The 19,461-nt window shown below is 36.7% G+C and overlaps 1 protein-coding gene across 9 annotated transcripts in view; it reads right to left on the bottom strand.

Moving 5' to 3' along the window:
* FOXP2 (forkhead box P2) overlaps positions 1 to 19,461 on the bottom strand; it is a gene marked incomplete at its 3' end in the record, with an annotated part of 541,625 nt that overhangs the window by 354,549 nt on the left and 167,615 nt on the right. For 3 of the 9 annotated variants that reach the window (XM_084784954.1, XM_084784953.1, XM_084784952.1), the window contains exon 1: positions 2,168 to 2,273. The exons of 4 other annotated variants lie outside the window; for them this stretch is intronic. Of the gene's footprint in view, positions 1 to 2,152; positions 2,274 to 19,461 lie in introns of those variants that run through there. 2 more of the 9 variants (XM_084784961.1, XM_084784960.1) reach the window with 2 other exon arrangements.

The raw sequence follows: 19,461 nt of genomic DNA on the forward strand, positions 1-19,461 counted from the left end.
TTAATTAGACTTAACCATGCTTAGCCTCCAAGGTTAGAGGAAATTTGCCTCATTCATGGTAGTCTCATCATGGAGTTCCATAAAAACACACATATGTATGCATTAGTTGTGTGTATACATATGTATGTATAGATATGTATTAATTACTTGATAACAGTGAAAGTGAAAACAAATTTTATATAAATACTACAGATTAAATATCTTTTTGGTGGCTTTGGAAATATCTAGGGAAGCTACAATGACATTTTTAAAAATATATTTTATTAATTTATTCATATTACATCTCTATTGTTATCCCATCCCTTGTATCCTCCCATTCCTCCCTCCCTCTCATTTTCCCCTTATTCCCATCCCCTATGACTGTGACTAAGGGGAACCTCCTCCCCCTTTATATGCTCATAGGGCATCAAGTTTCTTCTTGGTAGCCTGCTATCCTTCCTCTGAGTGCCACCAGACCTCCCCATCCAGGGGACGTAGCCAAATATGGGGCACCAGAGTTCACCAGAGGGTCCTAGAAACCTACAAGAAGAACATTATGATGGGCATATCTGGGCCCAGGGGTCCTGCTCAAACTATGGCACCAGCCAAGGACAATATGTGCAGTAAACTTCAAACCCTTACACAGATCTAGCCAATAGACAGGACATTCTCCATAACTGAGTAGAGAGTGGGGTCTGTCTTTTGCTACAACGAAATTGAAAGATGTATGACACTATTAAGAAAATTTATTCTTCCTGAACTGTTGAACTCTTTAGCACTAAATATTATTTCTAACTGGTCCAAACAAAGTTTAGAAGATAACTCATATTTTAAAGAGACAATTGTGTTGCTTTTTTATTTTTATTAATGTATCTGTTTATTGATTTTACATCCTGGTCATAGGCCCCTCCCTTCTCTTCTCCCAGTCTCACCCTCCCTCCCTCCTCAGAAACGGGGAGTCCCACCCACACCCCAGCTCATTAAGTCACATCAGAACTTTGTCCTCTTCCTCTGTTGCCTAGCAAGGCAATCCAGTCAGGGAGAAGTGATCAAAAGGCTGTGTGTTGCTATTTTATATGCTACCTTGTGCTTTTCTCAGCATGTCTGGATCCCATGACAAAGATAATATGAATTGAATTTAAATAACATTAAGTCACAGATAAAAATTAGCAGTAGACACCCCAAGTCACAGCAGGACTCATCACATCTTCTCCCACTGAGGCCAGACAAAGCAACCCAGCTAGGAGTCAAAAATCCAAAGGCAAGCAATGGGGTCAGAGATAGCCCCTACTCCCTACTCCCATTGTTACAGAAGCCACAAGATAAGCATGCTGCACATTCGCTACATACGTGTAAGGGGTTTAGGTCAGCCACATGCAAGCTCTTTGTTTGGTGCCTCAGTCTCTGTGAGCCCCCATAGGCCCTGGCTAGTTTATGCTGTAGATCTTCCTGTGATGTCTTTGACCTCTCCAGCTCCCTCAACCCTTTCTCCCACACTGCTACAAGACTCCTGGAGTTCTGTCTATTGTTTGGCTGTGGCTCTCACCATCCCTTAGGGGACTCTTCTTCTTTGAGAAGAAAGAGGGGGTAATGGGAGGAGGGAGCATGAGGATGGGACAGGGAGGAGAGGAGGGAGGGGGCTGGGATCAGGCTGTAAAGTGATTAAATAACTAAAACTTAAAAATCCAAATTAGCAGTAGAGAGCTTAATAAGCATGTGTCTGGCCCTAGATTCAATCTCCACTAACACACAGACACACACACATGGACAGATGGACAAACATAAAAACACACATCAGGACTCATAACACAAATACATGCACACTAGTACGACTGAAAATGCCAGCTCTTAGAGGCAAGCGCAACAGTAGTAAAACTATCCTAAGTGAAGAAAAAACACTTCACCACAATTCAGAATAAAATTTCTAATTCATTTGTACTAGTATTTAAAAAGCGAGAGCCAGCTGTGTAATGACAAAGAGCAAGAGGGAAGCTGGAGGGCTAGTTTCATCACCAGTGCTAAGTATCCCTATGACTAGCACTTGACACACTTCTGTGGTCCCTGAGAAACTTTGTAATATTGGGAAAATATGCTTAATAAAAATAACCAAGGAGCAAAATAAACACGAAAAATATCAGGGAAAACAGCATTAAGAGCAAAAGAGAATTATTACCAGAACAACATTTACCTGCCTCTTCCTAGTCTTCCGCACACCTTTGAAATCAACCTTGGAATGGAATCCTAGGTGCATTCGGCCCCAGCATCACGTTAGAGGAGCCCTGTGAGTAGGGTAAATAACTGTCATTACTCTGAAAATTAGCCTTGAATATGTGTCCCAATTAGTGCAACCATTAAACTAAATAGAGAATATCCATCCCCCAAAACAGAGTGGTTAATTCACTCATTCTTAGTGAATCCTCAAATCAGTAGGAAATGCATTCGACACACTTTCATTTTAAGAACTTTAAATCTCATTGTTGGGAGCACGCAAGATGCACTGCCAGAAGGTTCATATTTTATTCCCTCTTCTTACATGGATTTGGAAGGTTTAAACTTTTTGATGATTAAATTTTATAATCTGTAATATAAAATTATTTGTGTTGTAGGATCCCAACAGAAAACATGACTGATTTCAATTGCCTCTTCAACACGTACTTAATAAGCTATCTAGGCCTTTCCACAATTAACAAATTGGTAGTAATCATTTTCTCCTTTTAACACAATGTAAGGGTTATTACTTCAATGATTATCTGAATTTCTATTTTCCAGCCTTATATCTTACTCAGCCAGTTTGTTTTCCTAGTGTCTTCCTCTTTAATCTGAAATATTTTTCTCATAATCTTTCCTTAAATAAATACATTATGTTTAATAGAGATCCAAGGAATTTGTAGGACTTATTATTATATAGATAGAAAATGTATTTTAATCTACCCATCAAAGATGATTGATGGGTAATTATGACGTAGAAAGCTGAACTGACCCTATATTTAAAATTGGAACAGCACAGCCGACTGTGTTTGATGAACTATGTCTTACCCAGGCATTGAAGTGGTTTGAGTGGCATTATATGCTATCCCTTCTGAGAACCTGGACATTACTATTTTTAAACCATGTTCCCAAATGCATTTAAGATAAGGATACCTTTACCCAGTGAACTCTTAAAAGTATGAGGGGCTTGTCAATACTGAGGAAACATACTTGAATTACACTGGCAACATCTCAGTGCTACTGTGATTCTTCCTTAGGTGTCACTAGTTTTCCACAGAGCTTTAAGTCTTCTACAGATCACATTTCAAACCATCATGTTAAACACAACAATTAAGGTAGACTGATGACATAGATAGTAAGTCAATTCAGGTACTACACTTTGCATCCTACTGTTTGTTAGTCTTTCATTCTTTTTTAATATTTATTTATTCTTTTTTATGTATACAGTGGTCTACCTGCATGTAACTTCTGCAGACCAGAACTGGGTACTAGATCTCATAATGGATGGTTGTGAGCCATCATGTAGTTACTGGGATTTGAACTCAGGACCTTTGGAAGAGCAGCCAGTGCTCTCTCCAGCCCTAGTCTTTCATTCTTTTATCTACTATTCTCTCAATATTAAGATTTTACACAAACATGGGCTCACTATTTACATTTCTTGTGTTACTGTTTCTTGAATAACTACTTCTGTATGATGCCAAAGCATATTCATTGCTTATTAAAGTATAGACAACTAGATAATTTCTTTGGATTGTGTTTTTCTATACACATAGTTTAGAATTTCCAAACCAATCTACTAAGTTTACTCCAGTTATTGGATGATAGTGATTCATGCCATCTCTATAAAACAAATAATCATAGGCTGAATGATATTTTTTGCTAGAAGGCATACAGTAAATTAATTATTTTAAAATACTATATTGTTGCTAAAATACATAAAATACTTAGAAGAAATTCTATCATAGTCTGTCTGGTTAGCATTAGTCATTCACATGAAATCCATACGATGACATTATTTACTTGTAGAGACACTGCAAACAAGAAAATAAATAGGTAAAATTTGAGGATAAAAAGTTCTTTCTCATATGTGGGTGAGGAGTTGAGAAAAATCTGGAAGGAGTTGGAGGAGGGGAAAGACTATCAAAATATACTATATAAAGAAAATTTCAAAAAAGAATGGAGTTCACAAAGTTGTGTTTGCAAAGGTTCAATGGCAAAAATTTACCAACAAAAGAAAAACAATCTTACAGTTTAGTATCCTGATTCTGACTTTAGCAATGGGACCTCTATAGGCCACAGTGTTTATCTGTTAGCATCTTTGTGTGCTATGAATCTAGACTACTGCCAGGAAACACAGTAAGTAATTAATAACTTTTGAGTGGATTATGACTCTATGAGCAAATAAATACAAAGCTGATCATGCAAGAAAATTTTATAAAAATACATTTTAGGTAGAATAGACAGTAGATTTAAACCATAAAGAAGATAAGCACTTAGGTAATCAATCACTGAGTTAAGAGGAAAGTGGTTACAGCACCAGTGTTTCCTTCACAAATGAAGAAACTGGGTGCTCAGAGTCAAGTTACTCTTCCCAAAGGGCTGCAGAAGAGGATGAACATAAACTGAACCCACATCTCTGGTTCTCAGTCCAGACCACTTTCTGGGATGCCATCTGCCTATTCTAGAGAAAAAAGCAAGCAAGAAAACAAACAAAATCCCTTCCTCTCCTTAGAGCTACACATGACCCATCAGATAGAACACACTCTTTCCTCAACTCTCCTTACTATGGAGGGCATCCAGTTCTCCAGTTCTGCCTATCATGGAGTCAAAATGATCAAAAAGTAACTTCCTTTGCAGTTGTTTTCCCAATAAACTCATCTCTCACCTACAGAAGACTCTCCATGCACAGAACCATCTATACTGCTCTTCTCCATTTGATCCCTTATATGAATCAAGATTCTACATCCACTTGGTTTTTTTTTTATTGTTGTTGCTGTTGTTGCATAAGGACAAACAGAGCATAGAGGAAAGAAAGATAAACAGTGTGAGAGATAGGGAAGTGATATTAATGGGAGGAAGTAGCTATACCATCTTAGAATTCAAGCAGATAGCTGACAGAGAAATATCAACCCCATAGTCAGCTCCCACGCCCACATCAGGTCTGCTCCCCAGTGTGCTGCTACTGGAAAGGGGAATAATTTTGGGAAAGAAAGTGACCAATGAGCAGGGAATAGGGAGAAAAGAGAAGAGAGAGAAGAAAGCTATAAATATGAACAGGAAGCAAGAAGAGATTGTTTGCCACACTTGGTATACCTTCAGCATATGAGATCTCAAAGCCTAGCCCCGCAATAACACACTTCCTCTCTTAAAGTCACATCTCTTAATGCAACTTCCTATGGGCCATGGATTCAAACTCATGAGTCCAAGGGGGCCATTCCAATACAAACCACCACACCTTCAATAAATATTTTGAACTTTATCTATAATGTCAACCAACACTCACTGAAACTGCTCTTTGGAGGCATGCTTTTATTTTACATAAATGTCTCTGAATAGATCTCATTAACGTTTGGATAGGAATTCGAAGGTACCTGAAGCATCATTTACTTTACTTTCTTATTTCCCTGTGCTATTAACCAGAGGGCAGGTCAATGAAACTGGAATAAAATTTGCATATACTGTTGTATATATGATTTATCCAATGTAGAGGAATGGTAGCATATGTTTTTTATCATAATGAAAGAAAATTCCTTAACATTTTCTCACAATAGTCCCACTTCAGTGTTCTATATGAATGACAGAAGAGTAATTTGAAAGGAAACTAAGAGGAGTGGGGTATTACTGTGAGAGGCCTGACCATGCTTTTGTTTGGATAATGTGGACTTTGTGACTTTGGATTAAAAAAGTGTGGCCTAACAGTTCATCCAGTAGTTATATGGAAGACTGTTGTGTCGAAGGTGACTTGAATTGTGGGAACCTGCCTCAAGAGGTTTCAGAGGAGAAGAATGTTAGTATGTGGTCAAAAGATAGTTCTTGTCGTATTATGTTGAAGAATGTGGCTGCATTCTGCCCCTTTCCAAAAAAAAATCTGGTATAAGTCTAATGGAAGAGTTGTGGGTTAACTTTCTTGGTAGAGGAATTCTCAGAACAGCCTAGTATTGAATCTGTCTTGTGGCTATTAGTGTTCATTCTCATGAAGATCTACAATGAAAAGGAGCAAGCTGAGCAAATTTACAATTTGAGGAGAAAAGGGGCAAAAGAAAGTAGAAGGAAAATAAGTCCTATAATAAGGGGGATAAACAGATTGAAGAAAATACTGATGCTAGGTGGAATAAAGGGAGTGGTGACCTCAAGGCAAGATCTCACCCAGCTAATCTTGCAACTTGTGAAAAGGAAATAAAAAAACAAAACCTGAAAGAATCTAGAGCCAGGTATGGTAGGTAGTACACACCTTCAATCCCAGCACAGAGGAGACAGAGCCTAGCAGAACTCTGAGTTCAAGGCCAACCTGACCTACAGAGGAAGTTCGGGAACAACCAAACAGAAGTGGTAAAGAAAATCATCAAAATAGAATGCTGGTAATTGATATGACCATGATGTGAGTAACTAACAATTAACTTGTACAACTTATTTATCCTAAACAGCCTGCAATAACCCTTTTAAAGTAAACCTTGTATTATAATTGAGTTATATTGGTACAATCCTGCATATTAGAGTAGAAGTAATATAATGTTGGTGAAGAATACTCTCAAATTTGAATTATATACCACAATATCTAAAATTAAACTTATTTTGCATCTATATACAGAATTCCATGCCAGTGAATTAAAAATAACCTTGTGAGTGACAATTAAGGTATTAAATTGAGGAGTAGATTCACTAATCTACTTTTTGTTCTATCTTTACTATATATTTCTATATCTCCCCTTCTTTGTTTTCAACTCCTACCTCCAAACCTAAGAATGGAAGATAAAGGAAAAGAGAGATATCCCTGAGTCCAGCTTTGTTTTCTCTCTGATAAGGCAAAAAGTTAGATAATGTCTTCAAGAACCTCAGAGACATACAGAATATGACATTTAAAAATGTTTTTGTTATTTTAAAGATTCATTGAAAATGAAATAGGTTGGCTCCTGGCAACACCCAGCCTATCTCAAAAAGGAAGATGAGCATCAAAGAATCTCCTCATGGAGATGGCTTCAAATATGGCAAACAAGGCACTGGACAAAATGTTCTTGTTTCAATCACAGACAGAATTCTGCCTAAAAATGGGCAAGCTTGGATGCAGGCAGAGTAAACAGACAAACTCTGCCAATACAGGGTAAGCAAGTCCTCAGTAGTTCCTGCCTCAAAAGTATGTCTGTCAGATATATTGGGCCAGAAGGGTAAAGATGATGCTCCAACATTATAGAGAATTTTGGGTGACTGCTCAGGGAGCAAACTGTCTCTGCCATCTTCTCATTTCAGAAGCTGCTAACTTGTATCCTCTGTATACCCAGGTAATTAATTTTATTCCTTCTCAAATCTCTGATGGGGTTGAAGAACAGATAGTTTAGTTTTACAATTAAGCTTAGTTGTTTAAGGGTTAAGATGTTTTTAGGTCTAGATAGATGTTCTAAGTTGATAAGATGAGATACCACAGCTACTGACAGATTTTTAGATGCACGAAGATAGGAAAGATGTTTTCTTCAAGGCTGCCAAATACAAATAGCCAAAATACTAAGAATGTAACACTTATATAATTCCTGATTGTTTCTTGGTTCTTCTTGCTGTGGGTAGTTTATTGTACATATGTGTAATAATATAAATGTATATGTAAAAATAAAAAGTTAATAACAAAATTCTTTTAAATTATTGAAATAACACATAAAAATAATGGATAAATAAAACAAAGTAAAATTTAAAAATAGAATGCTGGTGAAGATGTAATTAAACTTAACAAAGGGGGCATGTAATAGCCACAACAAGCTGCAGAACTTCCCAGCTTTGGCCAATTGGTTTTAACTTTATAGTCAAGGGTATAAAAAAATAAGGGTTGTGGAATCTCCCTCCACAACTAAGGAAAGCCCCAGATGCCAGGTGTGAGACAGGAGTGTCCCTGAATGGGGGCCCAGAGAGGCCATTGTTTGAAGCGCTGAAGGGGAAACCTAGATTACCTTGGAGACTCCCAGGTGTTGGAGATTCCAGTGCTGTGGGATACTTGCCAAGATGGCTGCCCAAGAAAAAGAAGTATGTTGCAGTCAGCAAAACTGAGAGGAGTTGCAGATCTGAAGAACATTTTGAAATTAGACATGGAAACGCAGAATGTGGGTTTTGCTCAGGTGGTTTTTGGTCTTGTTTTCCTCCTGTATTTACCCATTATGTTCTCTTTCCTCCATTTTGGAATGGTTATGTATCCCCTGTGCCACTGTATTTTGGAAGGATTTCATTTGCTTTTTCATTTTGATTTTGCAGGGAATTACAGTGAAGAGATTTCATGGATCTCAGAAAAGAATTTGAACTTTAGGCTTTTAAATGAGTTTGAGATTTAGACTGGGAATTTTGAAGTTGGGCTGAATGCATTTCTGCATTATGGTATGGCTACCAAACTGTGGGTGCTATGGAGTGGAATGTGGTGGTTCAAATTGGAACGGCCTCCATAGGCTCATGTGTCTGAATGCTCGGCCCATAGGAAGTGAGGTTATCAGGAGGTGTAGCCTTATTAGATTAAGTGTGTTACCATGGGAGAGAAGACTTTGAGTTTCATATGCTCAAGCTATGCCCAGTGGAGCAAACAGTCACTTCCTCCTGCCTGTAGATCCAGATGTAGAACTCTCAGCTCCCTCTCCAACACCATTTCTGCTTGGAAGACACCATGCTTCCTATCATGACTACGAATGAACTAAACCTCAACTCCAATTAAAAAAATTGTTTAGGGCTGGAGAGATGGATCAGCGGTTAAGAGCACTGACTGCTCTTCCAGAGTTCCTGAGTTCAATTCCCAGCAACCACATGGTGATTCACAACAAATGTGACCTAATGTGCACTGTATATATAATAAGTAAATAAATAAATCTTTAAAAAATTTTAAAATAAAATTTGCTACAGTCGTGGTATCTCTTCATAGGAATAGAAATCCTAACTGAGACAAAGGTTGACACTATTTTATCTAGACACCGCTTATACTTGTTACATTTTTGTAGAAGTACTATAGAAATATTTGAATATATACTTTAGGAAGACATTTCTGTCAAAGAAAGTAAAAAAAAAATCACAATTAATTCAATAAACAGGAAAATAATGTTGTAACATAGAAGGAGAACAAGCAGACTATGTAGAAAGAAACCATGCTATGACAATTACTAGCAGATTTTTACTTTCATGGACTTGACTCAGAGCAAGAATAAGTGTTCCCAGTAGAACAGTATAAATATGCATTGTCGTATGTACATAAAAAGGGGAAAATAATTTAAATTGCAATTCCAAATAGCATAAAGACCTTCTGTTCTTTCAGTCCTTGATATTCTGGATACCAGATGTGTATAAAACCTGTGGTCATCTGAGAATTCAGAGACTGATTGTGATTTAAGGATAGTTAAGGACAAAATTAATTAACAGAATTCAAAGAATATCTAAGAAGATAGATGTCTTATGCCCACGGATAAGTAAATGGAATATTGTCAGCATTATTTCATTCTGACATTTATAAATTCAGATAAAACTCAAGTTCAAAATTATCAGTGTTTTACTTTTGTGGATACTGACAAACTGCATCTGAATTTGAAAACAGAGCAAAATTCTAAAATAGTCATAACTATATCAGGGAAAGTTTGGAAACTCAAACAGTAGTACTTCAAGGCTTACACTAAAGTTCCCGTAAGAAAGACAGTATGTTATCAGTGAAAGAAGAGATCAATGGAACAGAATAAAGGCTGCAAAAAATAGAACTACATTAATATAATCAACTGGTATTTGACAAAGGGATAGAGACAGTCTTTTCAAAGATTGATGCTGGTAAAACTGGATAATTATGAATTCAAACATGTACTTTCCACACTTCACGAAAGTTCACTCTATGTGGACTATCAGCTCAGGTGTAAATGCAAAGCCAGACAGTAGAAGGGAAGGGGACAGGCAGATTTGGGCTCAGGGGTCCCGCTCAAACTAAGGCACCAGCCAAGGACAATACAGGCAGTAAACCTTAAATCCCTACCCAGATCTAGACAATGGACAGAACACTCTCCACAGTAGAGTGGAGAGTGGGATATTACTTTCTCACATATCTGGTGCCTCACCTTTGACCACGTCCTCTGGAGGGGGAGACCTGGTGGCACTCAGAGGAAGGACAACAGGTTACCAAGAAGAGACTTGATACCCTATGAACATATACAGGGGGAGGTAATCCCCCTCAGGAACAGTCATAGGGGAGGGGAATAAGGGGAAAATGGGAGGGAGGGAAGAATGGGAGGATGCAAGAGATGAGATAATCATTGAGATGTAAGAAGAATAAACTAATAAAGAAAAAAATAAATTTAAGGAAAATACAAAAAAATAAAATAAAATCTCAGATTAAAAACCAAAAAAAACCCAAAAAACAAAAAACAAAAAAACTGACAATGTGACTTCAAAATAAACTTTAAAAATCCATTAATTGAAAATAAAAAAGAGCCTGTTGACATGCAAAACTGAAGAGAGGAAATAGAAAAGTTCACGGCACAGATTATGCTTTTTAGACACTTAAGGAGTGAACAAATAAAAGGCCATTGTTTTCAGAGCACATGGCTGTACACATAAAATGAGTTAAACCTTAATGGAAATGTGATAGTGATAAATCATAGAACAGGATTTCAAAAGTACATTTCAATTTATTCAATTAAATTATATTATTTTATAAACTTATTATTACATACATTACATTATTAAATATATTATATTAGATTAGTAATATAATTTATTAATTTAAATTATGCCACTTAAGACACATAATTTAGTAGATAAGTGATAAACATAAAAGTAAAATTTAAAAGTCAAGCAACACAATCAATCTTTGGTGTATCACATAGAAAGTCTTTAACGGTAACATCTTCATGGTTTACTTTAAATGAAAAAAACTTTCCTTTTTACAAATATTTCAACTACATTGTCTCTATTAAACCTATAAACAGTATGGCTGACCTTTAAATCACTGCTCTCTCTTTACAAATCTATATTGGCTTCCCAGCTGAGCTCTACGCTCTAATTCTTGTCAAACTCTGTTTCTTCTCAGTACTCTCTATATAAAATATATACCCATTTGTCTATTTGCTTCATATAATAATCAAAAAATAAGAAATCTCAACTGATAAACATATATGTATGGAATATTATTTGGAGATAGGGACCCAGTATTATATGAGTAGCATGTTGGAGTAATTCTTTTATACAGTATTTGATATGTTGACTTGTTCTGATTACTCCAAAACAAAAGAATCATTCCTTCCATTCGTTTTGAATATAGTTCATTTACAATAAAATTCGATAAAATGTACTTTTTCTTTCTTTCTTTCTTTTTTGTTTTTGTTTTTGTTTTTGTTTTTCGAGACAGGGTTTCTCTGTGTAGCCTTGGCTGTCCTGGACTCACTTTGTAGACCAGGCTGGCCTCGAACTCACAGCGATCGCCTGCCTCTGCCTCCCGAGTGCTGGGATTAAAGGCGTGCACCACCACGCCCGGCTTTAAAATGTACTTTTTAAAGAATGAAATATTTATTTCCCCAACTTTAACATGCCTCCTGAAAATCAGCACACCACCTGAGCGGTGAAAATACAGCAATAATTACGGTTGCTGCCGTTGAGGATTCTTTATAAACAGTGACAGTCACAGTACCAAAAGTAAATGACACACTAACAGAGAGGCCATGAATGGCTTCCAGAAACTTTCAAAATCTGAAAAATTGTTTTCTTCACTTTAACCTATCTGAAGTTTGGTCATTATCAATGATCAGAGTAAACAGTGATCAGGTACAAACAGATCAGGAGAGGGGAAACAACCCTGAGAAGGGACATGGCTACTCTTACATGCTGTGGCCTTTCTAATGACACTGTGTCCTAACAAACACTAACTTCACTGAAGTAGAAAATGTAACTTGCACAGATGCTTACCCAGTAGTTTTAAAAATGTGAACATTTGAATTCAGAATTGATATTTAGTCTGAGCACTTGTTTGCTTAAATTCTGGTCAAATATATGTTTGAATTATCATCCATATTTGATAGTAAATAAATGTTCATATCTACCAAATGACTTGAAACCCTTGTGCCATAGAGGAAGAAATACAAAGAATAATTGATGACTATTGTAATTACTTACATACATGGGAAACAGGGTTCACATTTACAAATGCATGTCCACTGAATGTGACTATATGAACGAAATGAAGTGTATGCATGCAATGCAATAACACTCAGTCTTTTAAGGAATAAAATTATATATGCTACAACACTGGTGAATTTAGAGGATCCTATATTAAGTAACATAAATTCATCATAACAAGACAAAAATATGACTGCATATTTAAGAAATATATAGACTATTCAAATTAAAATATATCTGTAGAATAGTGTTAGTTAGGAGCTTGAGTGAATATGTAAATAAAAACTATTCTTTAAATAATAGATAATTTCAATTTTAGTAGAGTAAAAAGAAAAAAACTAGATCTAAATGATGGCCATATTTTCTAGTAAGGTAAATGGAATTCATGACATTAAACTATACACTTAAAATAATTAAAATTTAAAAATAATATTATACATATTTTACCATGCTTATGTAATTTATATGTTAGTGTATGAGTAAGTCTCTAAAGTTTAGATTTTTTAACCTAAATTATACTGCAGAGAAGAGCAATTGAAAGCTACATGGTCTTTGAAATATATAAGATTTGCAAAACGATGCCCGCCCATCTTTTTGTGAAAGAATGAAAAGTTAGTTTAGGCAGAGTTCCTTAGGAGCTAGGAAACTGGCCCTGATAAGGCTGTGAGGATAAAGCTGTGAGGCTTCAGTGAGATGGTATATATGATGCAAATATAGCAGCACATTATCTAGGATGTCCTTGTCAATAACCAGAGGGTTATTGGCAAGCATAGGTATCAATCACTGCTGCTGCTGCTGAAGGAATCTAGAGGCTGCTTCTAGAAGGGAGGCTCTGAAACGTAGAGGAGCCCTGTTTGGTTCTGGCAGACAGAATGGCTGCTTTAAGAACAGCAGGCTTTTATGAATAAGGCCGCTATGAACATGATTGAGCATATGTCCCTGTTGTATAGCCAGAACATGGAAACAGCCTAAGTGTCTCTCAGTAGAAGAATGGATAAAGAAACTGTGGTACATTCACACTATGGAATACTACTCAGCTATTAAAAACAAGGAATTCCTGAAATTTGTGGACAAATGGATTGAACTAGAAATGATCATAATGAGTGAGTTAACCCAAAAGCAGAAAGTCAAATGGTGTATACTCACTTATAACTGGACATTAGCCCAAGGGGCATGTCCCACGAAAGTCTTCACTTACCAGGAAAGTGGGATAGAGGTGAGGACATCCTAAGGTGAGAGAAATATAGGAAATAGGGAAATAGATGGATCCAGAGGGTCCTAGAAACCTAGAAGAAGGACATTATGATGGGCGGATCTGGGCCCAGGGGTTCTGCTCGATCTATGGCACCAACCAAGAACAATACGTGTAGTCATCATCAAACCCCTACCCAGATCTAGCCAAGGGACAGGACATTCTCCACAGTTGAGTGGAGACTGGAGACTGACTTTCACACGAACTCGGGTGCCCCATATTTGGCCATGTCCCCTTGATGCGGTGGCCCGATGGCACTCGGAGGAAGGATAGCAGACTACCAAGAAGAAACTTGATACCCTAGCATCATATTCAAGGGGAGGAGGTCCCCATCAGTCACAGTCATAGGGAAGGGGAATGGGTGAAAGCAGGAGGGAGAGAGGAATGGGAGGATGCACAGGATGGGATAGCAATTGAGATGTATGTATTTCATGAATCAGGACATCTTAGGCAGGGGGAGGGGCTTCAGGAGTGAATGTGTTTGATTCGCTGAGACTAGGAATGCCAGGGATACTTCATTTACATGCAGCAGTATAATCCTCTCATAAGAAGGTGAACACAGTACTTGATTGTCCAATGAGCAGTGCTGGGTGGTGCTGGGGGGGATTAGAGGTGGGGGAGGGATTTGGGAGGAGGATGGAAGAACTCCAGGTATGGTAAGAGGTATAGAAAAAGGTCACTGGCTAAAAGCTAAGGTATCAAGACATATCATTAGCATGTGGAGGGTATTTCCGGAAATCCCCAGGTGCACACGGAACTGGTTTGTTATCAGGAAAGGATTGGTCTGGTTATCTTCCTAGGGATATGTGACACTGCTTAGAGAATCAGTGGCTTCTCCAGATTTTTTTTGAGGGGGGAGGAGAAAGTAATCTATTAACACCTATCTCAGGGATTTTCTGCTAATGTCAGACTTGAACCTTAACAGCAAAGTCCAAAAAACATGCAAACTTTTAGGTATAAATTTTGATTTAAGCATTTTCTGAAACACTGTTTCCTTGGATTATTAGACTATTTATCCCTAGTGATTTGTATTTAAACATTTATAGAATATTGAGAGGATTATGTCACTAATTTTTTTACATTTTATTACCTAGAGTAAGATGCTCAGAGTGCTTACCACAGTCAGAGCCAACACCTCAATATTTTTTTGTTTCACACATGCATCTAGCTTCTAAACAGTGGGAACAATTTTGTCTACTATTCTAATAATTACTAAAAACATAAAACATAAATTTTGGTAGAAATACAGAAACTATACTGTCCCACAATTAAGAAAGCTATGGTACAAATAAATAAATAAATAAATAAATAAATAAATAAATAAATAAGAGAATGGTTATGCAAACTACTGAATAAAAGGAAAGGTCTAGAACGTCTTTAGGAAAGATTTACGAGCAGACCTACGCATAAAGATATGCACTATCTTTAAACAAAGTATAAATAGATAACTATGAGCTTATTTGCAGAAAATATTGGGAAACGGGGTGGTCATATGAGACTGAAACCAATATTGTCAAGTACTTCTGCTTCTAGATCATCGTTTTACTTTTTTAGCATTTTTAGGAACTCAACACCCAAAAAGCTTTTGTTTGTGTGTATTGTCTATATCGATACTTTTTCTCAAAATGGAGACAAATTTAAATCATAACAATAGGCAAGTAAGCATTGCACTAGCCATCATGTCAACGCTCATCATCAAATATCACTTAAGGTGTGGGTAACCCTCATCAGAACATAATAGTCACGAGTGTGAGAGAGAAATTCATGCTTTAAATATAAGAATCAAAGTCGTTTTGAACATGGGACAACTTGAAAGGATTCCATCCATCCCAGAGGCTCACATTAAGAATAGCTGGGCCATCATGCCATGTTGGTCATGGCTGTGGCTCTAAGGCCACATAGGTAGGTAGGACTTTTGGTTGCTTCCCCCCTTTGGGAGCCTGTATGGTAACCTATGGTAGCATGAAATCTATTCCAGAGGGAGGAGGCATTCAGGTGAGTACAGGCACAAAATATGGAAGGACATATCCAATGGTTTGGAGAAAGGAAAGGGAAGGTGGAAATGATGGAATTACATCATAATAGCTAAACATGAAGTAATAAGAAGAAAAGATATTAGGGATTGCAGAGTGAAACATATACTGTTTTTAGATTATCTGTATTATCAGTAGGCCCTGGTTATATTTTAAAATAGCCTTAGTTAACCTGGGGTAGGGCAGACAATCCTATAAACTACTTCCCATAGTGGGGCAGGAATCACATACCTGCCCGAATGCCATGCCATCTGCCTCTAATAACTTCTATCAAGCTACCTCCCATCCATAATCCCAAATACTTGTTAAAGTTCTTCATCTGAGCTAAATCTCCATCCACTCTGGCCACATGCTTCTCCTCCACCTAACCCATGGCAGCTTTCTTCTCCTCTCTCTCTTTGGGTCCTCCTCTTCTTCTTCCCTGGATTCCTCTCTCTCTCTCTCTCTCCCTCTTAGTCACACCTCTATCTTCTTTGTCCTGCCCAAGTGGGATGGCTTTTTATTAATCAAAAGGAAGTGGGTCACAGAGACAGCAAGCAGTCATTAGCATCAAAATACTTTAGACCATCCTCCAACAAACACAAGAATAAGGAAGTGATACAGACAGTAAAGTATACTCCCCAATGTTACTGAAAGCCAAGATGTGTATTTAAAAACAGAAAAATAAACAAATAAATAAATAAATACATAAATAAATACATAAATACATAATTGAAGGGTCATAGGGAGAAATCTGTGAGGAAGTATGGAGACACAGCCTAGAGACAAGTATAAAGCCTTGAAAGAAATATCTGACAATACATAGTATGTGTGTGGGTACAGTTCTGAGAAACAAGAAACACAGGTTTTCCACAGGATCAGTAGAATTTACAAACAATCAAGAGGGTACACAGATAGTATACTAAGAAGGGTAATAAAGGAATTCCAAAGGGAAAATGAATTTCAAGGTAGAATCAAGAAATTATGTCAGGTATTTTAATGTTAGGGAAAATAACCATTCAGTTATGAGTCAAAGATGTATAATAGAGGAGTGTATAAGTTGTAGTTAGTGGCTCACATTTACACACCCAGCATCAGAAATACCAATATAAGAGTAACACATCTTTAAAACCTTCTGAGGTCATAAAGGAGCCAATCCATTAATTTATTAAAAGTCACAAAGTTATATGGCAATAACAAAACAATTGAAGGAGAGGCAATTCTAAAATCACATATAAATCCATTCAAAACTTTGATATTGACAGAAAGCATAAAGAGAGGGAGTAGGGAAGGGATAAAAAAATGGCTATAACTTGGATTTGACCATTAAGAAAAGGAAGTGCTGGTGAGCAAAATCTAAAGAAAGGAGGGGAATGTCAATGAAACCATATTTCAGAGACATTTTTCATTTCATTTCAGAAACATTAGGTCAGGAATAGAGTCTTTAGCTTTTTTCCTGTCCCATGTGTCTTCTCTTATAGTTCCAACTGCGTGGCTGAAAACAAAAGCTGACAGTTGGAATGAACTGATTTTACCACAGCACAGCACAGTAAACTGGGCCAGCTTTTAACTCAAGGAAAGTGGACAGTGCTGCCATTAATGACTTCTTCATTAATCTGTACAATGTTCTTGAGTGAGTCTTTCATTGGAAAACTTGGTGCTACTTGAAAGCTTGGTGCTACAGTCAAGCCTGAGAGGAGGAAGATTGTCATCAATGAAAATCTCATTTCCAACTTTGAGAAATGAGATCCCACCTACATCAAAGGAGTGATGCTGTTTCTGAGTGTGTTATGGAACCCACTGATATTTTAGTAACATTGAGAATCTGGATGGAGCTCTCTTAAAGGGTGGAAGAAAAGGATTTGTCATCTTTCCTCTTTCTGATGGCCATCATGCCATTTGTGATGGGTGCAAATCATATGAAACATGACACTATTCTCATGTCTTATAGAAAAGTCTCTATGACACCTCCTGCTTATTTTCCTGCAAGGTCACCCAAAACAACTTTGGCTCTTTACAGGAACTTGACATAACAGCACTGAGAAGTCTACAGTTGGTCCCAGAGGATGAGTACAGCATCATCTCTGCATATGCCAATGCTATTGAAACTGTGAGAAAGGTCATGACTGGGCAGAATGGGTGGTGTTTTCACACAGCTTCTCATCTGCCCATCCATAGTGTGTCAGTTACGAATATGACCTTTTATCTGGTGAAAGTTGACATATATAATGACCTTAAGAAGGTGGCAACCTAGACATCTGAGATCCCATAGAAGTTAATCTTAGGATACATCAAAAAACATTATCTTCTATGGTTTTAACAGTGACATTTACTTTTTGGCCTTTGACACTGGTGTTTCTATTTTCCCCATCAACTACTTTATCAAAATTACTATATTTATCAAAGTGAATTAGGTAAAGGAATATCATTAGAGTTTATACTATGTTCAAAGCCTTAATGAGTAAGTGCTCCTGGACCTCCTGCCAGACAGAAAAAAAAAAAACCCCACAGGCATTAAAAAAAATAAACCTTCAGCTCTCAGGGCATGTTTGAATCAACTCAGCATTCCATCCCTAAGAATCTGTTCTTCCCAGAGTACTAATATAGGTTTGTGCTAGTGGCGCAAAGTCCAAAGGCCTATAGTCTTTAGTATCCAACCAGAAACAAATTTCAATTTAAAATTAAAAATAAAATTTTAGCCACTCAATTAATCATATTAGCTAAATTTCAAGTGTTCAATAACCACGCCTACTCTATTGGACAGTACAGATACTAAAAACTCTATCACAGCATTGTTTGATAAGATATATCTCCTATGGAGATCCTTATTCTAAAGCTGGAAATTACCACATTTTGTAGGAGTTGGCATTCTTTGGTATTTACCATGTTTCACACATACCTGATTGATTGATTACATTTCATCTCTACAGATGAAAAATGACTAATAGATGTAAAACATGCTTCATATTGCACTAGAGCAGAGGCAAGAAATAAGCTCAGCAGTTTTGAATCAATGAGAGAAATGATGGAAATGATTGCCATTATTTTTCAAAATGAGGATATGCAGGCAGCCGATAGAAGTATGGTTTTCACTTCAGTTATAAGAGTAAATAAATAAATAAATAAATAATAAATGCATCAGGACAAAAAATGGACAACTGAAAGAACAAATGAGTGAGCTCAAGTTACAGATTGGTACTAAATTACTAACTTGATCTTACTTAAAAGGTACAAAAATATAATAAAATAAAAGTTTTCATAGTAACTCTAACTAGCCCAATTTACTCTATAAGTGGGCCTCGTTCAGGTGAGGAAGATGCTATTGCCATAGAAATGAACACAATGCCCCCCTTTCATGCTTACTTAACTGCTTCCATCTGATGAGCTCAAAAAGACTTAGAAACATTAATTCACTAATAGTCCTTTTTATTGGAAGTGCATCAAAATTTACCTAATAGAGTACAACAATAATTGCAGGTGAAACAAAAGAAAAATTCACTACTAACAGATTAACACAGAGTATACACCATTTCTTAATACTTAAGAAATGTGACAGTTACCTAATACAGCATTCACCTTCTTTCTTATACAAGAACAAACCATCTCCCATTGTTTTATTTTCCAATAAAAATACAGCTTCTCCTACACACACTCTTTAATTTCTACTTCATGTGTTTAGTTAATTACCTCAAGATATATTTTAAAACATCATTATATACAGTTAACCTAGCTCAACTAGTAAGATCATAACTGGTATATTTCTGAATATTTCTTTAAAGGATATCCATGATATTGTTTTAAAGGTAGAGAAATGTAACTTAAAAAGAGAAGGTTTGTGAGTTTGCATGCACACTGGAAATTTTGACAATTGAAAACTGTAGGATTATTATTTGTTGAAATTGATTT

The sequence above is a fragment of the Acomys minous genome, assembly GCF_964271855.1.
Source record: "Acomys minous genome assembly, chromosome: 6".
Classification (NCBI taxonomy): domain Eukaryota; kingdom Metazoa; phylum Chordata; class Mammalia; order Rodentia; family Muridae; genus Acomys; species Acomys minous.